This window comes from Leuciscus leuciscus (assembly GCF_965113295.1).
Source record: "Leuciscus leuciscus genome assembly, chromosome: 3".
In the NCBI taxonomy this organism is placed as follows: Eukaryota; Metazoa; Chordata; class Actinopteri; order Cypriniformes; family Leuciscidae; genus Leuciscus; species Leuciscus leuciscus.
In genome coordinates this window covers 25,353,594-25,381,087 of record NC_138727.1, presented here as the reverse complement: position 1 = coordinate 25,381,087, position 27,494 = coordinate 25,353,594, and the positions used below count along the sequence as shown (strand labels likewise).

General features: G+C 40.0%; 1 protein-coding gene across 1 annotated transcript in view; it reads left to right on the top strand.

Moving 5' to 3' along the window:
- The window catches only part of LOC309495519 (baculoviral IAP repeat-containing protein 2-like), a gene marked incomplete at its 3' end in the record, with an annotated part of 281,365 nt that overhangs the window by 108,483 nt on the left and 145,388 nt on the right, over positions 1-27,494 (top strand). The gene's annotated exons all lie outside the window — the stretch shown is intronic.

Genomic DNA, 27,494 nt, shown 5'->3' with positions numbered 1-27,494 from the left:
TAACATTTCTAAATACACAGTGTTTCAGATACATCAATACATGTTATATCTTCTGTCTCACCTTTAACTCCAGCAGGGGAACAATAGCGCCGACTCTGGTAAGCGTTGGAGAACTGCTGCGCACTGAAGAAGACTGGCTGTGCACGTCTTTTAAGCGGGACTCCTGCTGCGCGCACCCTTTGTGTGTGTGTGTGTGCGCGCGCGCGTGTTAATATCTTTAACAGATAAGGAATTTTATTTATATTATTTGTGATTTGATATTCTTTGTGATTTTATGATATTATTAGCATTTCCTGCGCTGTCTGTGTGTGCGCGTTTTGATAAATATTTGAACCTGTAGTTATTTTTATTTATTGTATTAAATATTAACTTGTAATGGATATTTTTAACTTGAAATTAATTTTATTTAAAACAAAAAGGCCTTGCACAGCTTTTGTGAGCACGCTTTTGATTAATATTTTTAACTTTTAAGTAATTTTATTGTAATGAATATTTTTAACTGGATTAATTATTTATTAAAATGATTTTTTTTACTTGTAATGAATTTTATTTAAAATAAATCCCCATTAAATCTATTTTGCCTGCAATTGTTTTAAATTAATTAGGGTTTAAAACCGATCTACACGGATTTCCTATTACCCTTTATGCTGACTTCTAACTTGTCTAGTTGATGCCCAATGTATTAATTAAACATTTCCGTTTTTTATTACGGACGAGCCCACATTTGTTTGTGGCTGTGCGCAGCTTTTAAAGGGATAGTTCACTTTGAAATATTTTTGGTATGTTTTAGCTTACCTCAAGGGCATCCAAGATGTAGGTGTCTTTTTTTCCGCGGTAGTTTCAATTTTGATATTTTTAGGTCAAACCGTTCTTGTCTGTCAGTCATATAATGCAGGTCTATGGTCACGGTCTCAAAACACAAGCACAGAGTCCAAATTAAAACAATTCCCCGTCGTCCAAATTAAACAATTCCCCATCGTAAGTACACATTGATGGCCTGAGACACGAAACGAGCGGTTTGTGTGAGAAAACGAACAGTATTTATATAGTTTTTAGCTCTTATACGCAGCCATGTCCAAGTGATCTGAGGGCGCTCGCGCATCCTGGTGTGTGACGTGTACGCAGACTGGTGCATAGATATATATACACTAGATGTCGCTTTGTCTACGGCAGTTCATTGGAACGAATGTCTTTAAGGTGACATCTAGTGTATATGTCTATGCACCAGTCTGCGTACACGTCAGATCAGATCACTCGGACATGTCTGCGTATAAGAGGTAAAAACAATATAAATACTGTTCGTTTTCTCACACAAACCGCTCGTTTCGTGTCTCAGGCCATCAATGTGTACTTACGATGGGGAATTGTTTAATTTGGACGACGGGGAATTGTTTTAATTTGGACTCTGTGCTTGTGTTTTGAGACCGTGACCATAGACCTGCATTATATGACTGACAGACAAGAACGGTTTGACCTAAAAATATCAAAATTGAAACTACCGCGGAAAAAAAGACACCTACATCTTGGATGCCCTTGAGGTAAGCTAAAACATACCAAAAATGAATTTCAAAGTGAACTATCCCTTTAACGGACTCTGGGTGCGCGCATCTCCTGCGCAGTCTGTGTGGGTGGGCGCGTTGTGATAAATATTTTTAACTTGTTTTTTTTATTTATTGTAATAAATGTTTTTTAAATTGTAATGACTTTTGAATGTATTTTTACTAATTAAACTTGATTATAAGGGTATTAGTTTTTAGTATTCAAACGAATATAACGGCTGGCCAATTAGACTGGAATGCTGCATAACTAATGATTCTGGATTTTTCTATGCCTGCTGTTTTGCGTCGGGTGAGTAAGAAAATCTGTCTCAGGTAATTAAAATGTGTGTGGGTCAACGAGTTGAATGCAGTTAAACTTATTTGATTATGAATGTTTATAATAGCTGAAACATGAACAATAATTAATTTCCATTAAGCATTACAATAATAATGTGTCTCGTGAGGAGATTGTGCTAACGGTTTCAGGCCCGGCTGCAGGATGAAATGACTGAGGGGACATGTGAAATTGTTAAGGGTTAGGCATAACTTTATACCATCAATGATCAATACACAATGATAACTCGCTTAATAAAAAGATAAGCCAGCGTCATTTATTATGCATATATCAACCCTTTTTCACGCTTAATTGTAATATTCTATTTTAGATCGTTCCCCCTTAAGGCCAATTTATACTTCTGCGTCGAGTGTACGCCGTAGTGTACGTCGTAGGGTACGCACGTAGGCGACGCCGTCGTGAGCATTTATACTTCTGCGAATGTCTGTGTTGCTCTGCAGTTACACCGCCGAAACGCTAGTTGGCGCGGGTGGGTTTTAATGTTCCAGTTCCACTGTGTTTACATTCCTCGCGGCTGTTTTGAGTTTAGGTTTCTACGAGCAATGGCGACTGAAGGAGTCATACAGATGGCTGTATTTCCGCACTTCTTCAAGCAATCTCTCTGTAACTTGGTCTATTTCCATGGCTCTTCACTGATCTTCGGAATTTAAAAATGGCGGGCGTGCAGAAGATCATTCCGGAAATGCGTAGGAGGAAACGCGATGCTATCCAGCCGACCAATCACAGATCTTGCGGTCCGCGTCGCCGCGACGCGTAGTTACATTTTTGAGGAGGTGCGCGTCAGGGTACGGCGAAGGGTACGACGTATGGTACACGTCAATGCGTATGCTACGCCGTACCTTCTACGCGCACCCGACGCAGAAGTATAAATTGGCCTTTAATGTTTCCATGGCGACGCGTCATATTTGTCACGTGACACACCGCAGCCACTGTATGACAGATGTGTCGCTTTTCTTTTCTTTTTTTCTTCAAAATATTCACAAACTTGCTTACCTTGTCATCAACTATCTGATCTTCCGATTCTCAAAAAATGTGTGGTCTTTTAAAAACTTGTATATAAAAAAGAAAAACATATCTTGATCTATAACGTGAGATGGGCGCCACCATGTTTCTTTGCACCGCAGTTCAGAGAATCCTGTCAAATGTACTTATTCATGTGATTCAGATTAGTCAATGATATTTTTAAGACTTTACAGTTATTCTGTACATGTCCATCCATGCAGGCATGTGCAATATTTTACTTGTATAATAGTTAATCATATGTGATTTCTTATTTTTCTCCCTTTTTCTTTTATGTGAACACGTTTGTAAAAATCTTGCCAGTTCATTGCATGCATCCATTGCGGTAAGTAATCTTTTTAACTGACTGTCACATTCTCAGTATTTGCATTTACAATAGACAATGGAATAGCAATCTACATCAGCATATTTCACAACATGTAATAACCTCTTTTATTAAGCACTTAACACTTAAGATTTGAATAACATTTTTGGAATCAAGATTACTCATTTCATTTACCCATTAGGTTTCGTATCTCCTCCACTGCCTCGTAGCCACTGCCAACTGCCATCAGCACCTTCATTTCAAGGTAATCCACTAGTATTTGAGTGACAGCTTGACAGATTCTCAGTATTTGCATTTATCATGGAAAAAACGACCTTTTGTATAACAGCATTGTATTAAATTGTGTAACAGCAGAATGGATTGCAGACATTAACATCATAGACATAAATTGTAATGTTTATATTACATTCACCTTTATTGCCATCTAGGAACCTTTGTGGTAAATAAATATAACACCAATAAAATTCAGATTAGAAAAAAATAAGAGTAACCATAAAACAGAAAAACCAAAAACAGAGACTTGAAAGCGGACAGAGAAGGGGCCGTTCTAATCGCTTAGAGGCAGGCTGTTCCAGAGTCGTGGCCCTAAATTCATGGTCCTTTAAAGTCTATTCTCTGAGAATAGGATAGAAATTTGTTCAAATTTACGACACTTATGAAGAAGTTTGGCCGCAGCGTTTCAGACTAGCTGAAGACAAGCAATTTGAGACTTGGATACACAGCAAAATAATGAATTGCATTAATCTAGCCGAGACGTAACAAACGCATGAACAGCCATTTCTATTCTCTATCACAAGCTGTTTATTTATTTTCATTTTTCCATAGGGTTGAGGCTGCTTTAGCTGTCTATGCAAGTAACACACACACAACATATTAATCATTAGTTATGTCTTTATATTGATTAATACACAATTCTACATGTCCTGTAGGGTCCACATAGACATTGCTGTTTTAGTCTTTACTGTATACAGTATATAACATTGTGATATTTTACACATTTAGCCATTGGTAGAAATTAGAGTAAAGGTAAATATATTTGTTTGTTGGACATGTAAATATGCTGAGTAAAAACAAGGTTTTGTAGCTTAAAATGAACAGCTTGATTTGTGTGAGATGTGTCTCTTTTTCTCTCTCCCTGCAGTAGATTGGACATCTCTATTCCCATCAACAGTATGTAAGAACTGTTTTTAAATGTGATGGCGTAGCATCATAAGCCCCAAAAATGTGTTGAAAATATATTGATTACTGCATTCTGTATTTATTACATTGTCCCACCTCTATACAGTAAGTAATCATTTTAGAAATAATTTTTGTTTTAATATTATTATTATATTTGCCCAATTAACTGTTAAGTGAAGTTTTAATTAAGTGCATTTTGTATTAAGGTTTTCTGTAAAGAATGTAATTAACTTGTTTTTTTCTCTGTGTGTGTGTGTGTGCGTGTGTGTGCGTGTGTGTGCGTGTGCGTGTGAGTCGTTTAATGTCCTGTCCTATCCTATACCTTTATGTCCTTTTTTCACTCAAACTTTTATCTCGCTTAAACCTCTACCTCTCGCCCATTCTGTTCTTTCTCTTCAAAACAAAAATTGACTGGCTGCTACCCCAAAACGCTGCTGCATTGCTTGCTGCTTCGCTTGCTCGCACCCCAAACGCAATCTCAAAAATGCAAAAACCAAAACGCATAAACCCAAACTGCACATGCAAGCTTGCTAACGCATCTTTAAAAATTAAAAGCCAGAACCACAACAAGTTTTTCCCCCAAAACGCTTTGAAAACCAAAAACACTTTGAAAACCAAAACCTATGAAAACTCTGACAACTTGACTAAAAAACGCTTGACTTGACTGTAAAAAGCTGGGACTGTGAAAAACTTGAACCCAGGTGAGAAAAAATCAACTGCAGATTCAGGAAAAAGTGGAATATCAACTCTTTTAAAGTACACACTTTTTTGATTAACCTAACTTCAAATCAATTAATTAACTGTTGTTATATATCGACTGTTGTATACTGTTACTAATATATATATTTCTGTATATCTGATCGCATAAAAGGCATTATCTTTTGTGTTCGTTTTCTCAAGTAACAGTAAATATCAATATTTGTACCCATTACTCAAACATATTTGCTTGATTGCCAGTGCTCAAACATCACCATGCCAAGAAGAGGAAAGAGGAGTGAATCTCAGAAACAGCGCAGAAACCTAAAAGCTTCATGTGGCACCAATAGCAGTACTTCTGGAGCAGGTATGGTTGGTGAAAACATGTATGTTCTGTCTGTTACAGCATCTCACTGTCAAAGCGATTCTAGGTACAAGATTTACTCCAGAAGTCGTCAGTGTACATGCAATGCCTTAATGTTCCTAGCTGTCCATAATGAACGTAATGAGCTACTCGGTTTCGATTTAGACCGCATTTTACAGAAAGGTGATGCCCTTTACACTAGTGTCAAAAAAACACTGCGGAGCAAAGGACAATTTGTGGCAAATTTTTTTAACTTTGATGAGCTGCCAAGCACAGTTAAGACCAACTCTGCCTGCTACAACATCCTGAAACATCCTCAGAGAGTTGGATTCCTAAAAGATTCACCTGTCCTAGGCGAGTATGAAAACCTAGAGAATACTCTGCAATGTCTCAGAGCTGATGTGAGTGACGCGTTGCTGATGTGTGGATGCTCGTGTATCGCCGTATTCAGAGATCGCTCAGGGAGGTTTGGTTATTTTGACTCTCACTGCAGATCAGCATATGGAATGCCTGAAGATGAAAGCACTGGTACAGCCGTGATGTTGACCTTCTTCCGTTTAGAGGACATGATTGAGAGGTTGCTGCTATTGTTTCAAGGGTGTTTTGATTTGAGAGACCAGCAACAGTTTGATCTGCTGCCTGTATCGTTCATTAACCGAATAACTGAAAGAAGTGTACGTCCTGAAGTCTCCCCGAACTGCTGTGAGCTTGAACGTGATGTACAACCATCTGTCTCTTTTGAGAACGAAGCTCTGTCAAACAAAGAACAATGCAGGTCTGCTGATGTCTCACAACTGGATGTTCAAGTCCAAGATGTGCAACCATCCACCTCTTTTGAGAACGAAGCTCTGTCAAACAAAGAACAATGCAGGTCTGCTGATGTCTCACAACTAGATGTTCAAGTCCAAGATCTATCTGAGACTACTGTTAACAGTGATGCATCAACTGATGAACAAGTCCACTTGACTAATCAGTATAAAATCAAAGTTATAACTTCCGTCACTCAGGATAGCGACAGATATAAAAATGTGTCATTCAGTAAAACATTTCCTGATTTGCTTTCACCGAGTGCATCTATGCCGATAGCATTGTCCGCTCCAAATCAACAATATTCAAAATCAACTGACTTAAATAAGCAATTGAAAAAACTGAACAAGACTCAAAGGCGAAAGGCTTACAGTTCAAAATGGCACAAAGAAATGAGTTCCATCAAAAAACAGACTAAACGCAAAATCCATAATTATAAAACTTATAAGGAAATTAATAAACAAGCCATGAAGAACAAATATTGTAATAATGCAATTTACAGAGAACACCACAAACAAGCCATGAAAAACAATTATAAACATATGAATGAATACAGAGAGAGAAAAAAGAGTACTGTAACCAGCAATTACAAGAATGACAAACAGTTCAGGGAGAGACAAAAGAACTATATAATTAGAAACTACAGGAATGATGAAAAATTCAGGGAGAGGCAAAAGAGCTATATCATAAGAAATTATAGGAATAATCCTAAATACAAGGAGCAGCATATGCAATATCTTGTTGATAGATATTTAAAGGATCCTATTTTTAGGCAAAGGCAAACAGACCATTATTCAAACCGATGCAAAAATGATCCTAACTTCTATGAAAAAAGGAAGAACATTTTTAAACAACGTTATCACTGTGATGCACATTTTAGGGCTCGTCAGAAAGAATATAACTTATTCAAATCTAAAAACAAAATATCTGCACTCAAGGTACTTCACACAGTACAGTGTGCACAAGACATACAGCGCAAATACAAAAACATGAATCCGATGCGCCAGCAGAGAGACACGTTACAAAATAACCAACCTGACGCAGTACAAGATCCGACTGTGTTAAGAGCCTTAAATGTTTTCATAGAAGTTATAAAACAGGGCCCAACTTATGTCTGCACATGCTGTGCCAGAGCACTCTTCTCAAATCAAGTCAAATCATGTGATCGTGAGCGCTATCAAAAGATCCCGACAGTTGCTTCAGTTTGCTTGACTGGAAACTATCTTCACGTCTGCTCCGACTGCCCTGATCAATGTCCCTTGGAGAACAGGAAAACAGAGTGGATCTGTCACTGCTGCCATAACACACTATTGAGAGGTCTGATGCCAGACATTGCTTTAGCCAATAAACTTCAGTTTGCTCCCATTCCTCCAGAACTCTGCGATTTGAATGTTCTTGAAAGACACGTAATTGCAAAGTACATTCCTTTTGCTAAGATTGTTACACTACCGAAAGGCCAGCAAAGAGCTATTAAAGGTGCTGTGATTTCTGTTGCATCTGAAGTAGAAACAACCGTAAATTGTTTACCCAGACCAAGAAGTGAATTGCAACTGCTTACAGTGAAACTGAAGAGATGTATGTGTTACCAAGGTCACTATCAGTTTCAGACTTTGAACATGCAAAAGGTTTTGTCTGCTTTAAGAAAGCTAAAAGATATCCATTCAGAATATAAAGATATTGTCATTAATGCAGAACTCTCTGAAGAAGAAATGTTTAATGAGCATGAAGAGTGTGCAAATGACATCAATGCTTCTGAGGAAGAAATGTTTAATGAGCATGAAGAGTGTGCAAATGACATCAATGCTTCTGAAGAAGAAATGTTTAATGAGCATGAACAGTGTGCAAATGACATCAGCGCTCCTGATGAGGAAATGGATATTGAGAACAGTAGACAAAGTGAGAACACTGAAGAACAGAGCAATGAAAATGAACACAATGATGCAAATGATGACACTACTGCAGAAGAGCAATCGAGAGGCCTTGCCTTGGATACATGTCTTCAGCCCCCAGATCTCGGCCAGCAGCTGTTGTCTTATAATGATGGAATATTTTGCATTGCCCCAGCAGAGAGAAACACTCCTGTAAACACTTTCAAAATTCCCAAACTTGAGTCTATGGCGTTTCCAGTGCAGTTTCCAGATGGCAAGAACACCTTTGATGAGCCTGGTAGAGCAAAACATGTTTCCCCCAGCAGATACTTTAACTCTAGACTATTCTCTATTGACAATCGTTGTGCGAAGGATACCAACTATATCTTCTTTGCGCAGTTCGTGACTGAAATGAACATGGCCACATCTAGTATGTCTATCCAGCTGAGGAAAGCAAAACCCATGACCCGTGATGGACGCAGAATAAACTGTTCAATGCTGCAGGACAAACAGGAGTTAGAAAAGCTTGTAATAAACAAGGAAGCTACACGATTCATGCAACCATTAAGAGGGACTCCAGCATACTGGGAGAAATCTCTCCGTGATTTGTTTGCTATGCTGAGACAGCTGGGCACTCCTACATTTTTCTGTATGTTTAGTGCTGCTGAGATGAGATGGCCTGATGTGATTACTGCTATTAAAGCACAACAAGGTGAAACCGTGAACTTTGCTGAATTAGACTGGTCTGAAAAATGTGAAATCCTCAGAAGTAATGCAGTGACAGCGATGAGAATGTTTGAGAAACGTGTTGAAGCCTTGATGAGAGATTTGATAAATTCACCTGCTCGACCTATCGGTGAGGTAATTGACTTTTTTTACAGAGTAGAGTTCCAGTTACGTGGCTCTCCACACATTCACTGCTTATTTTGGGTGAAAGATGCTCCAGAGTTTGAAAAAGATCAAGATCAGGATGTGTGTGATTTCATTGATAAATACATCTCGTGCAAATTACCAGACCCAGACAAAGACCCAGAACTACATAAAATTGTAAGTGAAGTACAAATGCACAGTCGTAACCACTCAAAATCCTGTAGAAAGAACAATAAGCACTGCCGGTTTGGATTTCCTAAACCACCCATTAACAGAACAATGATATCACGCCCCAGACCTCCTCCTGCAGATCAGTCTGATGAAGGGAATGAATCAGAGGAAAGAAATTATGCCAGTTTCGCAAAAGAACAGCTACAGAAGGTGTGGGATCTACTGAATGACTCAACTCAGAGTTTTGATAGCATTACACAGCTACTTCATAAAGTAAACATGACTTATGAAGAGTATGAGAAACATATTGATACTATTTCTACATCAAGTTCAATATTCATGGAGAGACGACCACAGGACTGCTGGGTTAACGGCTATAATCCAATGTTGTTAAGAGCCTGGGATGCAAACATGGACATACAGTTCATTCTGAACCCCTACAGCTGTATCATGTATATTGTCTCGTACATTTCAAAAGCTGAGCATGAGATGAGTGATTATCTTAAAAAAGTGATAAAAGACTCAAGCCATGATGACCTGTCTGAACGTGAGTGCATGAAGCAGATCATGAATGCCTATGCAAAGAACAGAGAAGTCAGTGCTCAGGAGGCAGTCGCTCGCACATGCAGTCTGAAATTAAAATCATCATCACGTGCTGTCATATTCATACCTACTGATGACAACGCTGTAAAGATGAGTTTACCAATGAGGTGCTTGGAGAGCATGGATGATGACATTGAGAATGTGTGGATGACAGGATTGCCAGAAAAGTACAAGGCCAGGCCAAACAGACCTGAATTTGAGAACATGTGCATGGCTGAATTTGCAAGTGAATATCGCATTGTTTATGCAGGAAAGACAAAAGGTAAAAATGTCTTGCCACTTCAAAAAAGCTTAGGACACATACAGAAAAGAACAAGGGGAAAACCTGCTGTCATCAGATTTGCCCGTTTTTCACAGCAGAAAACCCCAGAAAAATTCTATGGAACTTTTCTAAAGCTTTACTTGCCATATCGCTCAGATGAACAGCTGAAGTCCACAAGATTTCAGACATATGAATCATTTTATGCATTTGCTTCTGTAAAACTACCAGGAACTGATGAACTGCAGCGTGTGTACAATATTGTAAACGAAAACCGTGAGAAATATGAAAAACATAACGAGGCTATAGAAAAGGCAATTGAGGATTTTGAACAGAATGGTCCCGTTGAAGATGCATGGACTACATTGGCTCCAGCAAATGAACTGATCCGTTTGGAGAGCATATCGGAACGTGAACCCACTGATCCTAATGATGTGAACGAGCAGGAGGATATTCCTGAATACACAGCATCTACCTCTGTCAGTAACACAGCTATGCCACTCGTGGAAGCTGCCCAACTGAATCCTGCACAAATTCGCAAAATGTACCAGAGTTTGAATCAAACACAAGCTTCCATATTTTATGCAGTCCGAGACTGGTGCAAAAGATGTGTCTCTGGTGAAAACCCACAACAGTTTCTGTATTTTTTGAATGGAGGAGCAGGCGTTGGTAAATCACACGTTATCAAATCTATTTATGCAGAAGCAACTAAGATATTGCGCAGGCTTCCATGCATACAAGAGCATACTGACATTTCCAAGCCAACCGTTCTTTTAGCAGCATTCACAGGAACTGCAGCATTTAACATCTCAGGTAAAACACTGCACTGTCTTCTGAAACTCCCAAGAAACTTGAAGCCTCCATACCAAGGCCTGGGAAACAGCTTGGATGAAATCAGGGCAGACCTTTCTAATGCACAAATTTTAATTATCGACGAAATATCAATGGTGTCAAAACAGTTGTTTGCCTATGTGAACTGGAGACTGCAACAGATTAAGGGAAACAAGAAACCTTTTGGTGGTGTAGCGTTTATACGCCCACGTATAAATATTATTAATTATTATTCATAACGGAATATGACCAATAATTAATATTTTAATTATTTTTAATTATCTTCAGAATTTACTGTAGCAGAATCAATAGTATGATCATTTTATCAGTTCATCCAATGAACAGAAAGCATAAACAAGTATTAACTCTAGGAAATATAATATCTTCCTGGTCAAGAAAGAATTAATCCCCAGCTAACAATAAATTACGAAGTAAATTAAGGGTAACAGCATAGGTAACTTAAATCGAAGTTCAAGACAATAAATCTGATAAGCACACACGAGTAATCTCTTTTAAATACAAACAATACTTTATTGATTATATAGACTACTAACACATAAAGCTAATATCTAACACAAACACACGCACACACACACATACACATTCATACGCGTTGCAGAAAGGGATAGAGTGAGGAAAGAGTGGGTTTAAGAGTGAAGGGATGAAATCTCACGATTTCATATACACTAGACATGACCTGAACAAACCATCAATCATTAATTTAACCCTTCTATCGTTTTAGGCAGGTTATTAAAGTTATATAAATACACCAGTTAAGATTTTAGCCTGCATGGAGGTACTTGCGTATTTGCTTTTGGGGATTCCCTTTTTGTTGCGTGAAAGGGGTTTTCCCGGTCCGTTCGGTCTCCTCGTGCCTGATGTCTGGATCACGGGGTCAGTCACGTGGTGTGCTGGCGGAATGAAAGTCTTTGTTTGAAGCTGGCTTTGCAGAAGAAACGTGGCTCGAAATCTTGTCGCAAAACTTAACTTAGAACCGACACTCACAACGGAAAAGAAATGAAACTAAGAAAAGAAAGGAAATTGAGAGTAGATGATGATGGCTTGAATGAAGCTATTTAACCCATGTTCTTCAGATCTTGATTTGGGTTATTTCGTTTGCGCGTTTACATGGTTCCTATAGAGAGAGAGAGAGCTTCGAGAGCAGCGAGAGAGAGAGAGCGAGAGAGAGAGCTTTGTTTTTGGGTCTAAGGTTTTAAACTAAAATTTTGTCCAACCTCCAGGATGAGTTCTGGCCAATTAGACACTGGCTGAATTTAGGAGGTGACGTTCTTTTCAGTTCTGATCGTAAATCATGCTTATCTGTGCTCTCCTTACTAACAGAGAGAACAGGGGGCACAGTTTAGACATGATTTCTAATTAAAAGAAGATCAAAACATATTACACCGATATCATTCAAGCCATCTTGCTAGTTGTGTTCGTAAGATAGCATTGATATGAAACAGTACACACTTTCATTCATTCACTCCTTCTAATAGTTAATATAATAACTATTACCTGAATTAAATGGGATCAAAACATATTATCTTATTAAAATATACATATAAGTGGTGGAAACAACCCAGGATTAGGTAGTTGCATGATTGTTTGATCATGAGTCCATTGAAAATTGTTCTTGAATGATTTTATGTATAGTTATTGATAAGAATCAGTTCTCTGGTGAAGAGACAGAACTCTGTTTGTTCAGAGGTCTTAATGAGGAGGTGTTCAGGAATGTAGTCGGGGGTTTCAGTAACATCTGCTGGTGTCGATTCTTCTTCTAAAGGGTCTTTTGCAGACTCTCTGGCACCGGGATGGGTGACTTATGGCTCTGGTCTGTGCGGACACTGTCTTTATCTTAACCAGTCCGTATTAGGCCACAAAGCTAGCCATTGACCAGTTATGTGATAGTGCCGGGGGCTCCTTCAATTAGTCAGACCGGTGATGATCATGAGACGTTCTGAACAAATCTTCCCCCCTCAGTCATCGAGAAGTAGAGAATTTGAATTAATATTCAAAAAGAAGATTAGTTGGTGGTTGCTTTCTACCCATTGTCGCTACATATCCCCCCTCCGTTCGACGATGTGTTGAGTAGAAGACATCGGTGAACGCTGGAGAAATGGGTAGAGGAAGCAAACACACACGGCAAACAACAAGACAACACCTCCATGACTGGTCACTTTACTGGTGCAGGACATTAGATTACCTAGGCATAAACAGGTTCACTCTCTCAATGTAGTTAATCACGTTGAATAAAGTTTAGTTCAATCTTAGGACCGTTATCCTAGTTCGTTTTGGGACGGTGATTAATCAATTTTGTGATTAAATTTGATTTGTTTGTTTTATTCTCTTCTAAATTGTTCTAGGTTTGGCCCAATTTACCTTTCAATTTGTGATACGAATGATGCAGGGAGTTCTCTGGCTCACATTCGTTTTAAGGTGACTTACAAATATTAGGCGTGGTGTGTCAATCCTATTATTGCGACCTTGACCCTTATAGGGTGGACAGGCATTTTACCTCATAAAAGAAGAAGGAAAGGAAGGAAGAGGTAAAACAAAACAAAGCAGTTGAGTGTTCCTGGTATGACTTATAACTACTGTTGCGCAGCTAAGGTGTCAGGTATCACGATGTAATGAGAGGTGTTCTCAGGTGTACTTGTTGGATGGGTAGTTACCATGTTTCCTATGGTAAGTGTAGCTACGTTGTTAAGCTAGTTTCTGAAGTTAGTTTTTACCTGTGGGAGAAAACATGTTTGTTGCGTGTTTTGCACGGTAGAGGTGGTTAACTTCTATATGTTAGTGAGTATGTTAGGGGTGTTGTGTAGTGTATGCATGTATGCATGCATGTATGTATGTATGTATGTATGGTCAGATCTGTTTCAGTCTGTTTTGCTCCCCCCTTTGCTTGATGGCTTAGCTTTGATGAGCTTGTTGCCTCTTTGCCTTGGAGAAAGGATCTTCTGTGATCTGCTGGGGGTCAAACCAGTAAGGCAGGAAGTTCTCTGGCAGACATGGGGAGGTAGTTTGGCATGGCTGCGTGAAGCTGTAGTGCGAAACTTGGTCTCCGTTGTTGCATTCCTCCGATGATGCCTTCTGGTTGTGACAACCTTTCTGATCTTCTGTGCTTACTGTTGTTGCTGTAGCACACACATGGTTCTTGAGTTGGAGCTCGTTTGGTGGTTTCTTTATGAGTGATGGGTAACCAGGATGGTGTTTTCTGGTACCTCTGGGTGTTTGTCAGTGGTTGACTGTGAGAGACCACTTTGTTCTGTGTTGTTGTAGAACAAGTGGTTGTCATCTTCATTATGAAGGTGTATCAGATGAGTCGTGGGTCTTCCGTTCCATCGCTAGTCATAGCAAATTTGACTCATCTTGTTGGTCATCCGTGTTCAGCCTGCTTTCTAGGAACACTTCCCGTTGCCTCATTAGTGGTTCCATGTCTTTTCCATGCGGTTGGTGTGGTAGCTGTCATCGGCATGGGAGTCACGTTCTCCGTGCTTCTTACGAAGAACTGTGGTGTTGTCATGCCACTGGTTGTCTTCCAGTGCAAGGCTTGTGTCTTGGCTGAAGGAGTTTGAAATTGTGGATGTTTTCAAACCTTTCTTTGAGGACATCTTCTGTTTGATGTGGGCCTTGTGTGTCAGGTCACGCAGCTGTTGAATTGTCATTGTGTCTGCGCAGGCCTCGAGACCAAGATAATAACTCAATCCGGGGTGCAGATTTCTCAGGAAGAGGTTTTTGAAATTCACATCCTCTTCATGTTCAGGTGAGTTATGTGCACCAAAGAAGGCTTGTCGAAAACGGTGGTAGTAGGCTTGAGGAGTCTCTTGCCGACCTTGCTTAGTTTCCAAAGCGATTAACACACCATGTTCCGACTCTGGGCCTGTGAATTCTTTAATCAGTGTCTCACATAGCAGCTGGTAGTTTGACTTGACATGAGCAGGTTGTCGGTCTAGGAAGCTTCGTACCTTTGGAGTGGATGTCGATCTGAGGATGTAAAACCTGTCTCTGTCAGTCACATGTGGTCTCACCTCTAGGTGGAAGTTGATATCTCGGATGTGGGCCTGGATGTCTGGGCCCTCCGTGGAGTTCAGGTTGAACTGAGTGATACTCTTAACCAGCTGGTTGAGATCTTTACAGGTCATCCCCTGTGCAGCTTTGGAGTCTGCCTGAATGAGCTCTCTTTGTTTGTTGGCAGTGAACAGTTCTGTGGTGAAGGCTGGTGACCTTTCGGGTTGTGGCCATTCACTTCTTTCACTGTATGCCAGTTCTTGGATGGAGGACTCTGTTCTGCTCAGCAGTGGTGATGCTGAGGGAGGTCTCTCCCTTCTTGGCTCTGGTTTCTGTTTGAAAATGTGCTGGAGTTCATCTCTGACCGCGTAGAGCTCGTCGTTGACGTCATCTCGCTGTTGGGTCAGATGGTCGATTTCAGCACTGCACCTTTCCAGGTGGTCTTTCAGAGCAATGATCTTAGAGTTCTTGACTTTAATGTCAGCTTTAGCTTTCTCTAGCTGGTGTTCAGCAGACTGGAGTTGGTTTACCAGGTGCTTCTGGACAGTCTTTAATTCTTGTTTGTCACGTTCAGTGACTGCAAGGGCTTCTTGGAGCTTGTAAACTTGCTTCTTTGTTTCTTGCTTCACTTTGTCGGGCACTTCGAGTTCGACTTGAGCTTTCACTTTGAGCTGGTCAGTGCAGAGTTGAGTGTGCATCAGCTCTCTCAGGAACTCAGTGGTCTGAAGCTTGAAGTCGTCCTGGACTTTCACTTCCAGCTTGTCTATGCGGCTCTGGGCACGTGTCAGCTCCTCCTGAAGGTGGGTGATGTGCTTGTCGCTTAGTGTCAGCTGGGCTGTGAAGGCATTGCTTAGGGAACAGATAATCTTGGTTAGTTCCGTGTGGTTGTGGTTCTGATTCTGGCTTGAATCATGTGTCAGGAATCTTCTCAGCGTTATGATTATTATTAAAAATAATAACAGTTCAAATGTCTTTGGTGTGAGGCAGTCTGCAATGCCTCCGAGCCAGGCGTCCACGTCAGTGGGGTTTGTTGTCCACGACATGTTGGCACGCTGGGGTGAAGAGACTGACACAGATCTGTGTGGGGTGTAAGCCTATATGTGGTTGAACAGCTAAGTGTCGTTTCAGTGACTGTACAACAATAGTGAAGTGTTGTAATGTCTAAGTGTTGGTCTCAGTGTAGACAGGTAGGTTAGTGATGTGGAAACTTTGTCACTCAACTAAGTGAGGGAAAGAGAGAAAAAGGTTAAAACAAATCTCAATTGAAAGGATTTTTTTTTTTTTGAAAAGCTGGTTTAAACTCGTGATGTGTCACTCAACTGAGTAAGGGGAAAAAAGAGAGAGAGGTTAAAACCAATTTCAATAAAACAAGAAAGAAAATTCTTAAGTAGGAGAAATATTATTTTTCTCGTAAATGCTTCCTATCGGTGAGAATCTGTTTCCAGAAAGGTAAACAATATTATTGCTTATGTTTACAAGGAAAAATAATACAATAATAATGCTGATACCTTTTTCCGAGTTTTACAGGATTGACACCACACACCGTCAGTTGGACCGCTTACAGCTGGGATGCTATGAAGGCGACGGTTGCTCAACACTGGTCTCTGTTAATTGATCTTGGATAAGATGTTAAATTGTAAATTGCGTTTACAAAGACAGAGAGAGTATGGAGAACAAGAGAGGGTTTGATTACAAATCAAATACCTAATAATTGTTTTCTTTGGAAAAATTATCTTTCTCTTTCTTTAGACTCGATTGATGGTTCTTCCAGGTTTGTTTCCTACAAATGTGAAGGATGGGAAATCAGGACAGAACAGGAAGGATGTAAGAAGGAAAGGAGGGAAGGAGATTGGATCCACAAATGGCTCTGGAGCCTTTGTCGAACTACAAGTATAGAATTGATAGTTGCCAACCAACTAAACATTCAAAAATAAAGCTTTGTAAAGAGAGGGTTATCTCTGATTTATTTGAAACTTGTAGTGAGATACCAATGTCTCCTATTGAGGCTCAGGTGTGTCGCTCCACAGCGACAAAAAGAGGTAAATGGGTAAAATAGAATGGTTAAGTTTATAACCACAACTTGAGAAGGAGGTTACAACGCAATAACAATAAATGAGCAAGTAGGAGTCTAACAATATTTGAAATAGGGAAATGTGGGTTGAATAAGTTTACTTAACTTTCAAAGTTCAAAACGTATTCACCTTAAGTGATTAAATCTAAAAGAGTAATTTAGAAATTATGAAAATTATGAAATTAGATTTATTAAAAATAAATCTAGAAATCATTAGAAATTACCTGTTTAGAAAAATAGATTTTCAATTTTAATTTCCTTTTTTAAATCAAATTAGAATTTGACAATTAATAATCATAAACCAGTATTTTCTTTTTCAAGTAAAATGCAGGTAAACGAAATTAATAATTGCAAACGAAATTTCCTTTTCACGGAAAATATGGGTAATTAAAATATTAGACAGGTAAAATAAGAAAGAAGAAAAGACCAACAGGTGTAAAAATCAAGGTGTTTAAATGGTTAAATCACTTTAACGTTGTTCAAACAGACACTGTATTTAACCACTGATGTTAATACAAATGACAAACGTAAATAATGCTTAAGGCTTTAGCATATAGGCCTCACTGTGAACAACTGCCTAGGTTAGGTTAGCTTAGCCAAGGGTTAGCAGCTAGCTTAGCCACCAAAGGGTTTGTTTACACTGTGGTCAGGGCTTTGCTGTGGCTCTGATCATGCGAGGGTCAGAGTTCCCCCGGAAGCGTTGGTTAAGACTTCCGTGTCACGATTGTAACTATGGCGACAAAACAACGCTAGTTGGCAAACATGTGAATTGCAGTTTGTAAACAGTAATGCATGTTACATGAAATGTCGGCACATTTCAACAATGTTCAAAGAATATGCACGTCGATCATATTACGTGAAATGTCGGCGCATTTCAAAAATACAAATAAAGGACACCACTCGTAGTTTTTACGACGTGGGGCTTCACTCAGTTGTTTAAGAGTGAGATTAACTTTAAAGGGCAGCTTTGCGCTGTAATAGATGGAACAATAGCGATCTCGGCGGATCGTCTCTGTGCAATGTTATCTGAGCACACAAAAACAACAGGGTTCCTAACTGTTGGTTAAGTTTCAACGTCAAGCTTTACTTGAACACAACTTTAAATAATTCCTATTCAACTACACTCGGACATACGCAGTGTTTACGCGAGAATTAATTGAACTGACACAGATAAGCTTATAGTTTGTCACGGGGATTGCCGTGGGACACGCACGGACAACCTGAGAAATAAAGACTAATCTGTGAGGAGAATATTCGTCCTTGCAGTGGAACACGCACTGAGTGACAATCAGATAAATAAGGAACGTTAGACGAGGGACACGCTCATCCGTCCTTTACATGGTTATTTTAATTACTGCAGTATAATTTCGTTAAGCTCTCTGGCTGATACAAACACACATAAGTTACAGCTTTGAAAGACGCTGGAACACGCAGACGTCAGTAAGCTATAATTAAAGTATTTCAGAGATTGAGGGACACGCTCAATCCTTACCTTATCATTGTGTGAGATCTTATATCTTGGGTTATTTTACTGCAGTTTAAAATAAAATAAAAATAGGCAGGCAGCCTAGACTAGAGTAACAGCTCTCTCTGTGTATTCACATTCATTCAAACAGGGCGCGCGGCGCTCGCTGCATACGTCATACACACAGACTCGGAGGTTCGGATCTCTCCCTTCGCATACTATGAAAATATAATTACTTCGTATATGCTTACAATTTAGGTTAAACTGCCCGCATTCTCCACCATTTAATGTAGCGTTTATACGCCCACGTATAAATATTATTAATTATTATTCATAACGGAATATGACCAATAATTAATATTTTAATTATTTTTAATTATCTTCAGAATTTACTGTAGCAGAATCAATAGTATGATCATTTTATCAGTTCATCCAATGAACAGAAAGCATAAACAAGTATTAACTCTAGGAAATATAATATCTTCCTGGTCAAGAAAGAATTAATCCCCAGCTAACAATAAATTACGAAGTAAATTAAGGGTAACAGCATAGGTAACTTAAATCGAAGTTCAAGACAATAAATCTGATTAGCACACACGAGTAATCTCTTTTAAATACAAACAATACTTTATTGATTATATAGACTACTAACACATAAAGCTAATATCTAACACAAACACACGCACACACACACATACACATTCATACGCGTTGCAGAAAGGGATAGAGTGAGGAAAGAGTGGGTTTAAGAGTGAAGGGATGAAATCTCACGATTTCATATACACTAGACATGACCTGAACAAACCATCAATCATTAATTTAACCCTTCTATCGTTTTAGGCAGGTTATTAAAGTTATATAAATACACCAGTTAAGATTTTAGCCTGCATGGAGGTACTTGCGTATTTGCTTTTGGGGATTCCCTTTTTGTTGCGTGAAAGGGGTTTTCCCGGTCCGTTCGGTCTCCTCGTGCCTGATGTCTGGATCACGGGGTCAGTCACGTGGTGTGCTGGCGGAATGAAAGTCTTTGTTTGAAGCTGGCTTTGCAGAAGAAACGTGGCTCGAAATCTTGTCGCAAAACTTAACTTAGAACCGACACTCACAACGGAAAAGAAATGAAACTAAGAAAAGAAAGGAAATTGAGAGTAGATGATGATGGCTTGAATGAAGCTATTTAACCCATGTTCTTCAGATCTTGATTTGGGTTATTTCGTTTGCGCGTTTACATGGTTCCTATAGAGAGAGAGAGAGCTTCGAGAGCAGCGAGAGAGAGAGAGCGAGAGAGAGAGCTTTGTTTTTGGGTCTAAGGTTTTAAACTAAAATTTTGTCCAACCTCCAGGATGAGTTCTGGCCAATTAGACACTGGCTGAATTTAGGAGGTGACGTTCTTTTCAGTTCTGATCGTAAATCATGCTTATCTGTGCTCTCCTTACTAACAGAGAGAACAGGGGCCACAGTTTAGACATGATTTCTAATTAAAAGAAGATCAAAACATATTACACCGATATCATTCAAGCCATCTTGCTAGTTGTGTTCGTAAGATAGCATTGATATGAAACAGTACACACTTTCATTCATTCACTCCTTCTAATAGTTAATATAATAACTATTACCTGAATTAAATGGGATCAAAACATATTATCTTATTAAAATATACATATAAGTGGTGGAAACAACCCAGGATTAGGTAGTTGCATGATTGTTTGATCATGAGTCCATTGAAAATTGTTCTTGAATGATTTTATGTATAGTTATTGATAAGAATCAGTTCTCTGGTGAAGAGACAGAACTCTGTTTGTTCAGAGGTCTTAATGAGGAGGTGTTCAGGAATGTAGTCGGGGGTTTCAGTAACATCTGCTGGTGTCGATTCTTCTTCTAAAGGGTCTTTTGCAGACTCTCTGGCACCGGGATGGGTGACTTATGGCTCTGGTCTGTGCGGACACTGTCTTTATCTTAACCAGTCCGTATTAGGCCACAAAGCTAGCCATTGACCAGTTATGTGATAGTGCCGGGGGCTCCTTCAATTAGTCAGACCGGTGATGATCATGAGACGTTCTGAACAAATCTTCCCCCCTCAGTCATCGAGAAGTAGAGAATTTGAATTAATATTCAAAAAGAAGATTAGTTGGTGGTTGCTTTCTACCCATTGTCGCTACAGTGGCTTATCTGTATTAGCTGTGGGAGATTATTATCAATTACCACCTGTGGGAAGAGCAAAACCACTCTGTGTGTATGAGGACCATGTGCTGGACTTCTGGACAGATCATTTTCAAATGATAACTATGACACAGATCATGAGACAGAGAGATGATCTTGCATACGCTGAGCTGCTCAACAGACTGAGATTAAAAAAGAAGCACGAGAAGCTGACTGATGCAGACAGGTGCATGTTAGAAACTGTCATAAGATCCTCCCCTGAAGAGTGTCCAGCTGATGCATTGCACATCTATGCAACCAATAAAGAAGTAGACAATCACAACAGTGAAGCCATATCCTCCCGCTTTACAAATGTCATTACCATAAATGCACATGATTACAAAAAAGATCCCCGAACAGGAGAAATGAAAAGGCAAGCGACTCCATTTAAAGGAGACAATCGTGACCTTATTGACACACTACAGATTGCTATTGGTGCACGAGTGATGCTAACCAGAAATATTGATGTGGGCGATGGATTGGTTAACGGTACTTTTGGGAAAGTGGCCCAAATAATAACCCATACCCGAGACGGATATGTTCAATTAATTGGTCTTCATTTAGATAATGTGACTGCTGGACAAAAACATCGCAACAAAGCACCTGATGGAGATGACAACATTGTCTATATTGAGAGGTCAGAGGAACCACTGAAAAGAAAAGGAACAATGCGAAGACAATTTCCCATGAAGCTTGCTTTCGCATGTACCATCCATAAAGTGCAAGGAATGACAACTGATCGCGCTGTTGTATCTCTGAAGCACATATTCGAATCAGGCATGGCATACGTTGCACTCAGCAGAACAACATCACTCAGTGGACTGCACATTACTGACTTCGAAGAAAAGAAAATCTTCTGTGACCCAAAAATAAGTGCCTCCTTGGAGAACATGCCAAAAGCAGATTTTCACAGTATCCAGCCCATCCTACATATTGTACAGGACTCCAAACTGAATTCAGCTCTTAAAATCATTCATCATAACACAGAGGGACTGGAGTGTCATATGGAGGATTTAAAATGCCAACATGAGCTTCTCTTGGCTGATGTTTTGTGCCTCACTGAAACACACCTGTCAGGCTCAGCTGTTCCTGCACATCTACATCTGGATGGATACACCATGTACAAACGCAACAGGCATGCATCCTACACAAACTATGCACATTTGGCAAACAAGAATGGTGGTGGAGTGGCCATTTATGTGAAGAACAGCTTTAAAGTTTGTCCTCTGATGTACATACAGAATGTTACTGACTTGGAATATTTGGTTTTGAAGATAGAAGCCCCCAAACAAGCACTTCTTGCAGTGATCTACAGACCACCAAGTTATAATTTGGCAGAGTTTTTGGCACACCTGAACGCCCTCTTGACATCTCTGGAGATCATTGATTTCAGGCCTCTAATCGTTTGTGGCGACATCAATGAAGATCAGCTTTCTCGTTGCAACAAACCTATTCTCAATTTGTTTGAAGATAAAGGATACACACAGCTAATCAGCACCGACAACAGAAAAAAACACACTTCTAGATCCTATCTTCATAAGTGGCGCACACTCAAACATCAGAGCAGGAGTTCTACAGACGTATTACAGCTATCATGATCCTGTGTTTTGTGTTTTAGAGTAGAAACATAAAATATATCATCACTAATCTGCATCACACATTCAACACTGTTGTAAGATAACATCTTTATTTCAAGAAAAAAATAATGCTAATACAAATAAATTTATACCTCAAAACTGTTCACATTGTCTACTTCTTGTGTGCATGTGTGTGTGAATGTGTTACATATAGACTGTTTGTTTGTTTGTTTGTTTGTTTGTTAGATAAGGAATGGATGGAGAGTGAATGTCCTTTCCAAGGATCGCCACCTTGACGTGGTGGAAAGGCTTGTGTGTTCCAGTGATCTTAAGAGTGAGTAATTCTGGAGTTTTTTACTCCGGTTTGACTTGCTTAAGAGTGAGGTTCCAGACTAAGTGCGATCCAAATGGGCATTAACTAAATAAAATAATTTTTGAAGCATAATTACTTGATTTTTGTCTTTCTTGATCTCCACACACACACACACACACACACACACACACACACACACACACACACACACACACACACACACACACACACACACACACACACACACACACACACACACACACACACACACACACACACACACACACACACACACGGAAGTGTTGGAAGTGCTGTTTGCTAGCATAAGTCAAAAGAGCCAAACCTCATCTCTATACGATGTTCTGATACAGAGATATAGGTCTTGCAAAACGGTTGCTAGGATACTCAAGTTTGGTTGCTATGGAGTTGCTTGGGAGCTGGAAGCATTAAATTTAAGAAGTTTGAAGTTTAAAGTAGTTTAAAGTAGTTTGACGTTTATGATTAACACTTAACTAATTGCTATTAGCATGTAGCTATTCACTGCTAGCATGTGTAGCATGTTGGAAGTGCTGTTTGCTAGCATGAGTCAAAAGAGCCAAACCTCATCTCTATACGATGTTCTGATCAGAGAAATAGGTCTTGCAAAACGGTTGCTAGGATACTCAAGTTTGGTTGCTATGGAGTTGCTTGGGAGCTGGGAGCTTTAAACTTAAGAAGTTTAAATTGGTTTAAAGTTTAAAGTAGTATGAAGTTTATGACAGAGAGATAGATAGATAAATAAGTTAGATAGATACGCACACACACACACACACACACACACACACTCAAACAGACTACCTCGCACACACACACACACACACACACACACACACACACACACACACACACACACACACACACACACACACACACACACACTCAGAGTTTATGAGTTTAGAGTTTATAAGTGTATAAATTGATGAGTTTATAAGTGTACAAGTTTTTGAGTTTAGAGTTTATAAGTTTAAATGAGTTTAGAGTTCAGAGTTTATTAATTTATGAGTTTAAGAGTTTATAAGTCTATGAATTCATGAGTTTATTAGTTAATTAGTTATTAAATTTAAGTTAATTAGTTTATAAGTGTATGAGATTAGAGTTTATTAGTTTAAATGAGTTTCATTGGCTAATATATATAGAATGGCAGTTTGAATTAGTCTTCAAGGGATTTAGATTTAAATTTTTGTCGGTTGGTGAGTTTGAATTTTTTTAGAATGCCCAATGTTAAGTCAATGGGAGTTTTTCCGAGTTTTGATCGTCATTTGTAGGAAAACCGTAAGTCCGATCAGTCTGAAAAGATATAGCAACTAACTTCAGATCAGTTTGAGTGTCTGAGCCGAGTTTGGAGTATGTAGAGTTAAAGCTCTAGGACGAGTTAGAGTCAACAGTTTTCACAGAAGAATAATAATAATAAGTTTAAATAGGATATCAGTAAGTTGGCTTTCTCAGCCAACTTAACTAGATGCGAAAGTTCGTCGAGACAAACTTTAAGTTGGCTTGAGAAAGTTTGGAGCAGAAAGTTTTTTGCTAGGCGGTTGCTAGGATGTTGCTATGGTGTTGCTAGGGTATTTTGGGCGGTTGCTAGGGTGTTCTGGGTGGTTGCTAGGTAGTTGCTAGGGTGTCCTGGGTGGTTGCTAGGCGGTTGCTAGGGTGTTCTGGGTGGTTGCTAGGCTGTTTTGGGTGGTTGCTAGGGTCTTTTGGGTGGTTGCTAGGCGGTTGCTAGGGTATTTTGGGAGGTTGCTAGGGTGTTCTGGGTGGTTGCTAGGTGGTTGCTAGGGTGTCCTGGGTGGTTGCTAGGGTCTTTTGGGTGGTTGCTAGGCAGTTGCTAGGATCTTTTTGGTGGTTGCTAGGTGGTTGCTAGGGTGTTCTGGGTGGTTGCTAGGGTGTTTTGGGTGGTTGCTAGGGTATTCTGGGTGGTTGCTAGGCGGTTGCTAGGATATTTTGGGTGGTTGCTAGGGTCTTCTGGGTTGTTGCTAGGGTCTTTTGGGTGGTTGCTAGGCGGTTGCTAGGGTGTTCTGGGTGGTTGCTAAGGGGTTTTGGGTGGTTGCTAGGGTATTCTGGTAGGTTGCTATGCGGTTGCTAGGATATTTAGGGTGGTTGCTAGGGTCTTTTGGGTGGTTGCTAGGCGGTTGCTAGGGTATTTTGGGTGGTTGCTAGGGTGTTTTGGGTGGTTGCTAGGGTCTTTTGGGTGGTTGCTAGGCGGTTGCTAGGGTATTTTGGGTGGTTGCTATGGTATTTTGGGTGGTTGCTAGGGTCTTTTGGGTGGTTGCTAGGCGGTTGCTAGGGTGTTCTGGGTGGTTGCTAGGGTGTTTTGGGTGGTTGCTAGGGTATTCTGGGTGGTTGCTAGGCGGTTGCTAGGATATTTTGGGTGGTTGCTAGGGTGTTTTGGGTGGTTGCTAGGGTGCTCTGGGTGGTTGCTAGGCGGTTGCTAGGGTGTTATGGGTGGTTACTAGAATGTTTTGTGTGGTTGCTATGGTGTTGCTAGGGTATTTTGGGTGGTTGCTAGGGTCTTTTGGGTGGTTGCTAGGCGGTTGCTAGGGTGTTTTGGGTGGTTGCTAGGTGGTTGCTAGGGTGTTCTGGGTGGTTGCTATGGTATTCTGGGTGGTTGCTAGGGTCTTTTGGGTGGTTGCTAGGCGGTTGCTAGGGTATTTTGGGTGGTTGCTAGGGTATTTTGGGTGGTTGCTAGGGTCTTTTGGGTGGTTGCTAGGGTGTTCTGGGTGGTTGCTAGGGTGTTTTGGGTGGTTGCTAGGGTATTCTGGGTGGTTGCTAGGCGGTTGCTAGGATATTTTGGGTGGTTGCTAGGGTGTTCTGGGTGGTTGCTAGGTGGTTGCTAGGGTGTTCTGGGTGGTTGCTAGGTGGTTGCTAGGGTGTTCTGGGTCGTTGCTATGGTGTTACTAGGTGGTTGGTAGTTGTCACAGATGGTTACTATGGAGTTGTTATAGAGTTCTTACTTAACTAATCGCTATTAGCATGTAGCTATTCACTGCTAGCATGTGTAGCATGTTGAAAGTGCTGTTTGCTAGCATGAGTCAAAAGAGCCAAACCTCATCTCTATACGATGTTCTGATACAGAGATATAGGTCTTGCAAAACGGTTGCCAGGATACTCAAGTTTGGTTGCTATGGAGTTGCTTGGGAGCTGGGAGCTTTAAACTTAAGAAGTTTAAATTGGTTTAAAGTTTAAAGTAGTTTGAAGTTTATGACAGAGAGATAGATAGATAAATAAGTTAGATAGATAGACACACACACACACACACACACACACACACACACACACACACACACACACACACACTCAAACAGACTACCTCGCTCACACACTCACTCAGACACTCAGACACACACACACACACACACACACACACACACACACACACACACACACACACACACACACACAGAGAGTTTATGAGTTTAGAGTTTATAAGTGTATAAATTGATGAGTTTATAAGTGTACAAGTTTTTGAGTTTAGAGTTTATAAGTTTAAATGAGTTTAGAGTTTATAAGTTTAAATGAGTTTAGAGTTCAGAGTTTATTAATTTATGAGTTTAAGAGTTCATAAGTCTATGAATTCATGAGTTTATTAGTTAATTAGTTATTAAATTTAAGCTAATTATTTTATAAGTGTATGAGATTAGAGTTTATTAGTTTAAATGAGTTTCATTGGCTAATATATATAGAATGGCAGTTTGAATTAGTCTTCAAGGGATTTAGATTTAAATTTTTGTCGGTTGGTGAGTTTGAATTTTTTTAGAATGCCCAATGTTAAGTCAATGGGAGTTTTTCCGAGTTTTGATCGTCATTTGTAGGAAAACCGTAAGTCCGATCAGTCTGAAAAGATATAGCATATAACTTCAGATCAGTTTGAGTGTCTGAGCCGAGTTTGGAGTATGTAGAGTTAAAGCTCTAGGACGAGTTTGAGTCAACAGTTTTAGTAAGAATAATAATAATAAGTTTAAATAGGATTTCAATATGTTGGCTTTCTCAAGCCAACTTAATAATATTAATTAATAATAAGTTTAAATAGGATTTCAATATGTTGGCTTTCTCAAGCCAACTTAATAATAATAATAATAACTAGATGCGAAAGTTCGTCGAGACAAACTTTAAGTTGGCTTGAGAAAGTTTGGACCAGAACGTTTTTTGCTAGGCGGTTGCTAGGATTTTATGGGTTGTTGCTATGGTGTTCCTAGGGTATTTTGGGAGGTTGCTAGGGTGTTCTGGGTGGTTGCTAGGTGGTTGCTAGGGTGTCCTGGGTGGTTGCTAGGGTATTTTGGGTGGTTGCTAGGTGGTTGCTAGGGTCTTTTGGGTGGTTGCTAGGCGGTTGCTAGGGTGTTCTGGGTGGTTGCTAGGGTTTTTTGGGTGGTTGCTAGGGTATTCTGGGTGGTTGCTAGGCGGTTGCTAGGATATTTTGGGTGGTTGCTAGGGTCTTTTGGGTGGTTGCTAGGGTCTTCTGGGTGGTTGCTAGGTGGTTGCTAGGGTGTCCTGGGTGGTTGCTAGGGTCTTTTGGGTGGTTGCTAGGCGGTTGCTAGGGTGTTTTGGGTGGTTGCTAGGGTCTTTTGGGTGGTTGCTAGGTGGTTGCTAGGGTCTTTTGGGTGGTTGCTAGGGTGTTCTGGGTGGTTGCTAGGGTGTTTTGGGTGGTTGCTAGGGTATTCTGGGTGGTTGCTAGGATATTTTGGGTGGTTGCTAGGGTCTTTTGGGTGGTTGCTAGGCGGTTGCTAGGGTGTTCTGGGTGGTTGCTAGGGTCTTTTGAGTGGTTGCTAGGCGGTTGCTAGGGTGTTTTGGGTGGTTGCTAGGGTCTTTTGGGTGGTTGCTAGGCGGTTGCTAGGGTCTTTTGGGTGGTTGCTAGGGTGTTTTGGGTGGTTGCTAGGCGGTTGCTAGGGTCTTTTGGGTGGTTGCTAGGCAGTTGCTATGGTGTTCTGGGTGGTTGCTATGGTGTTCT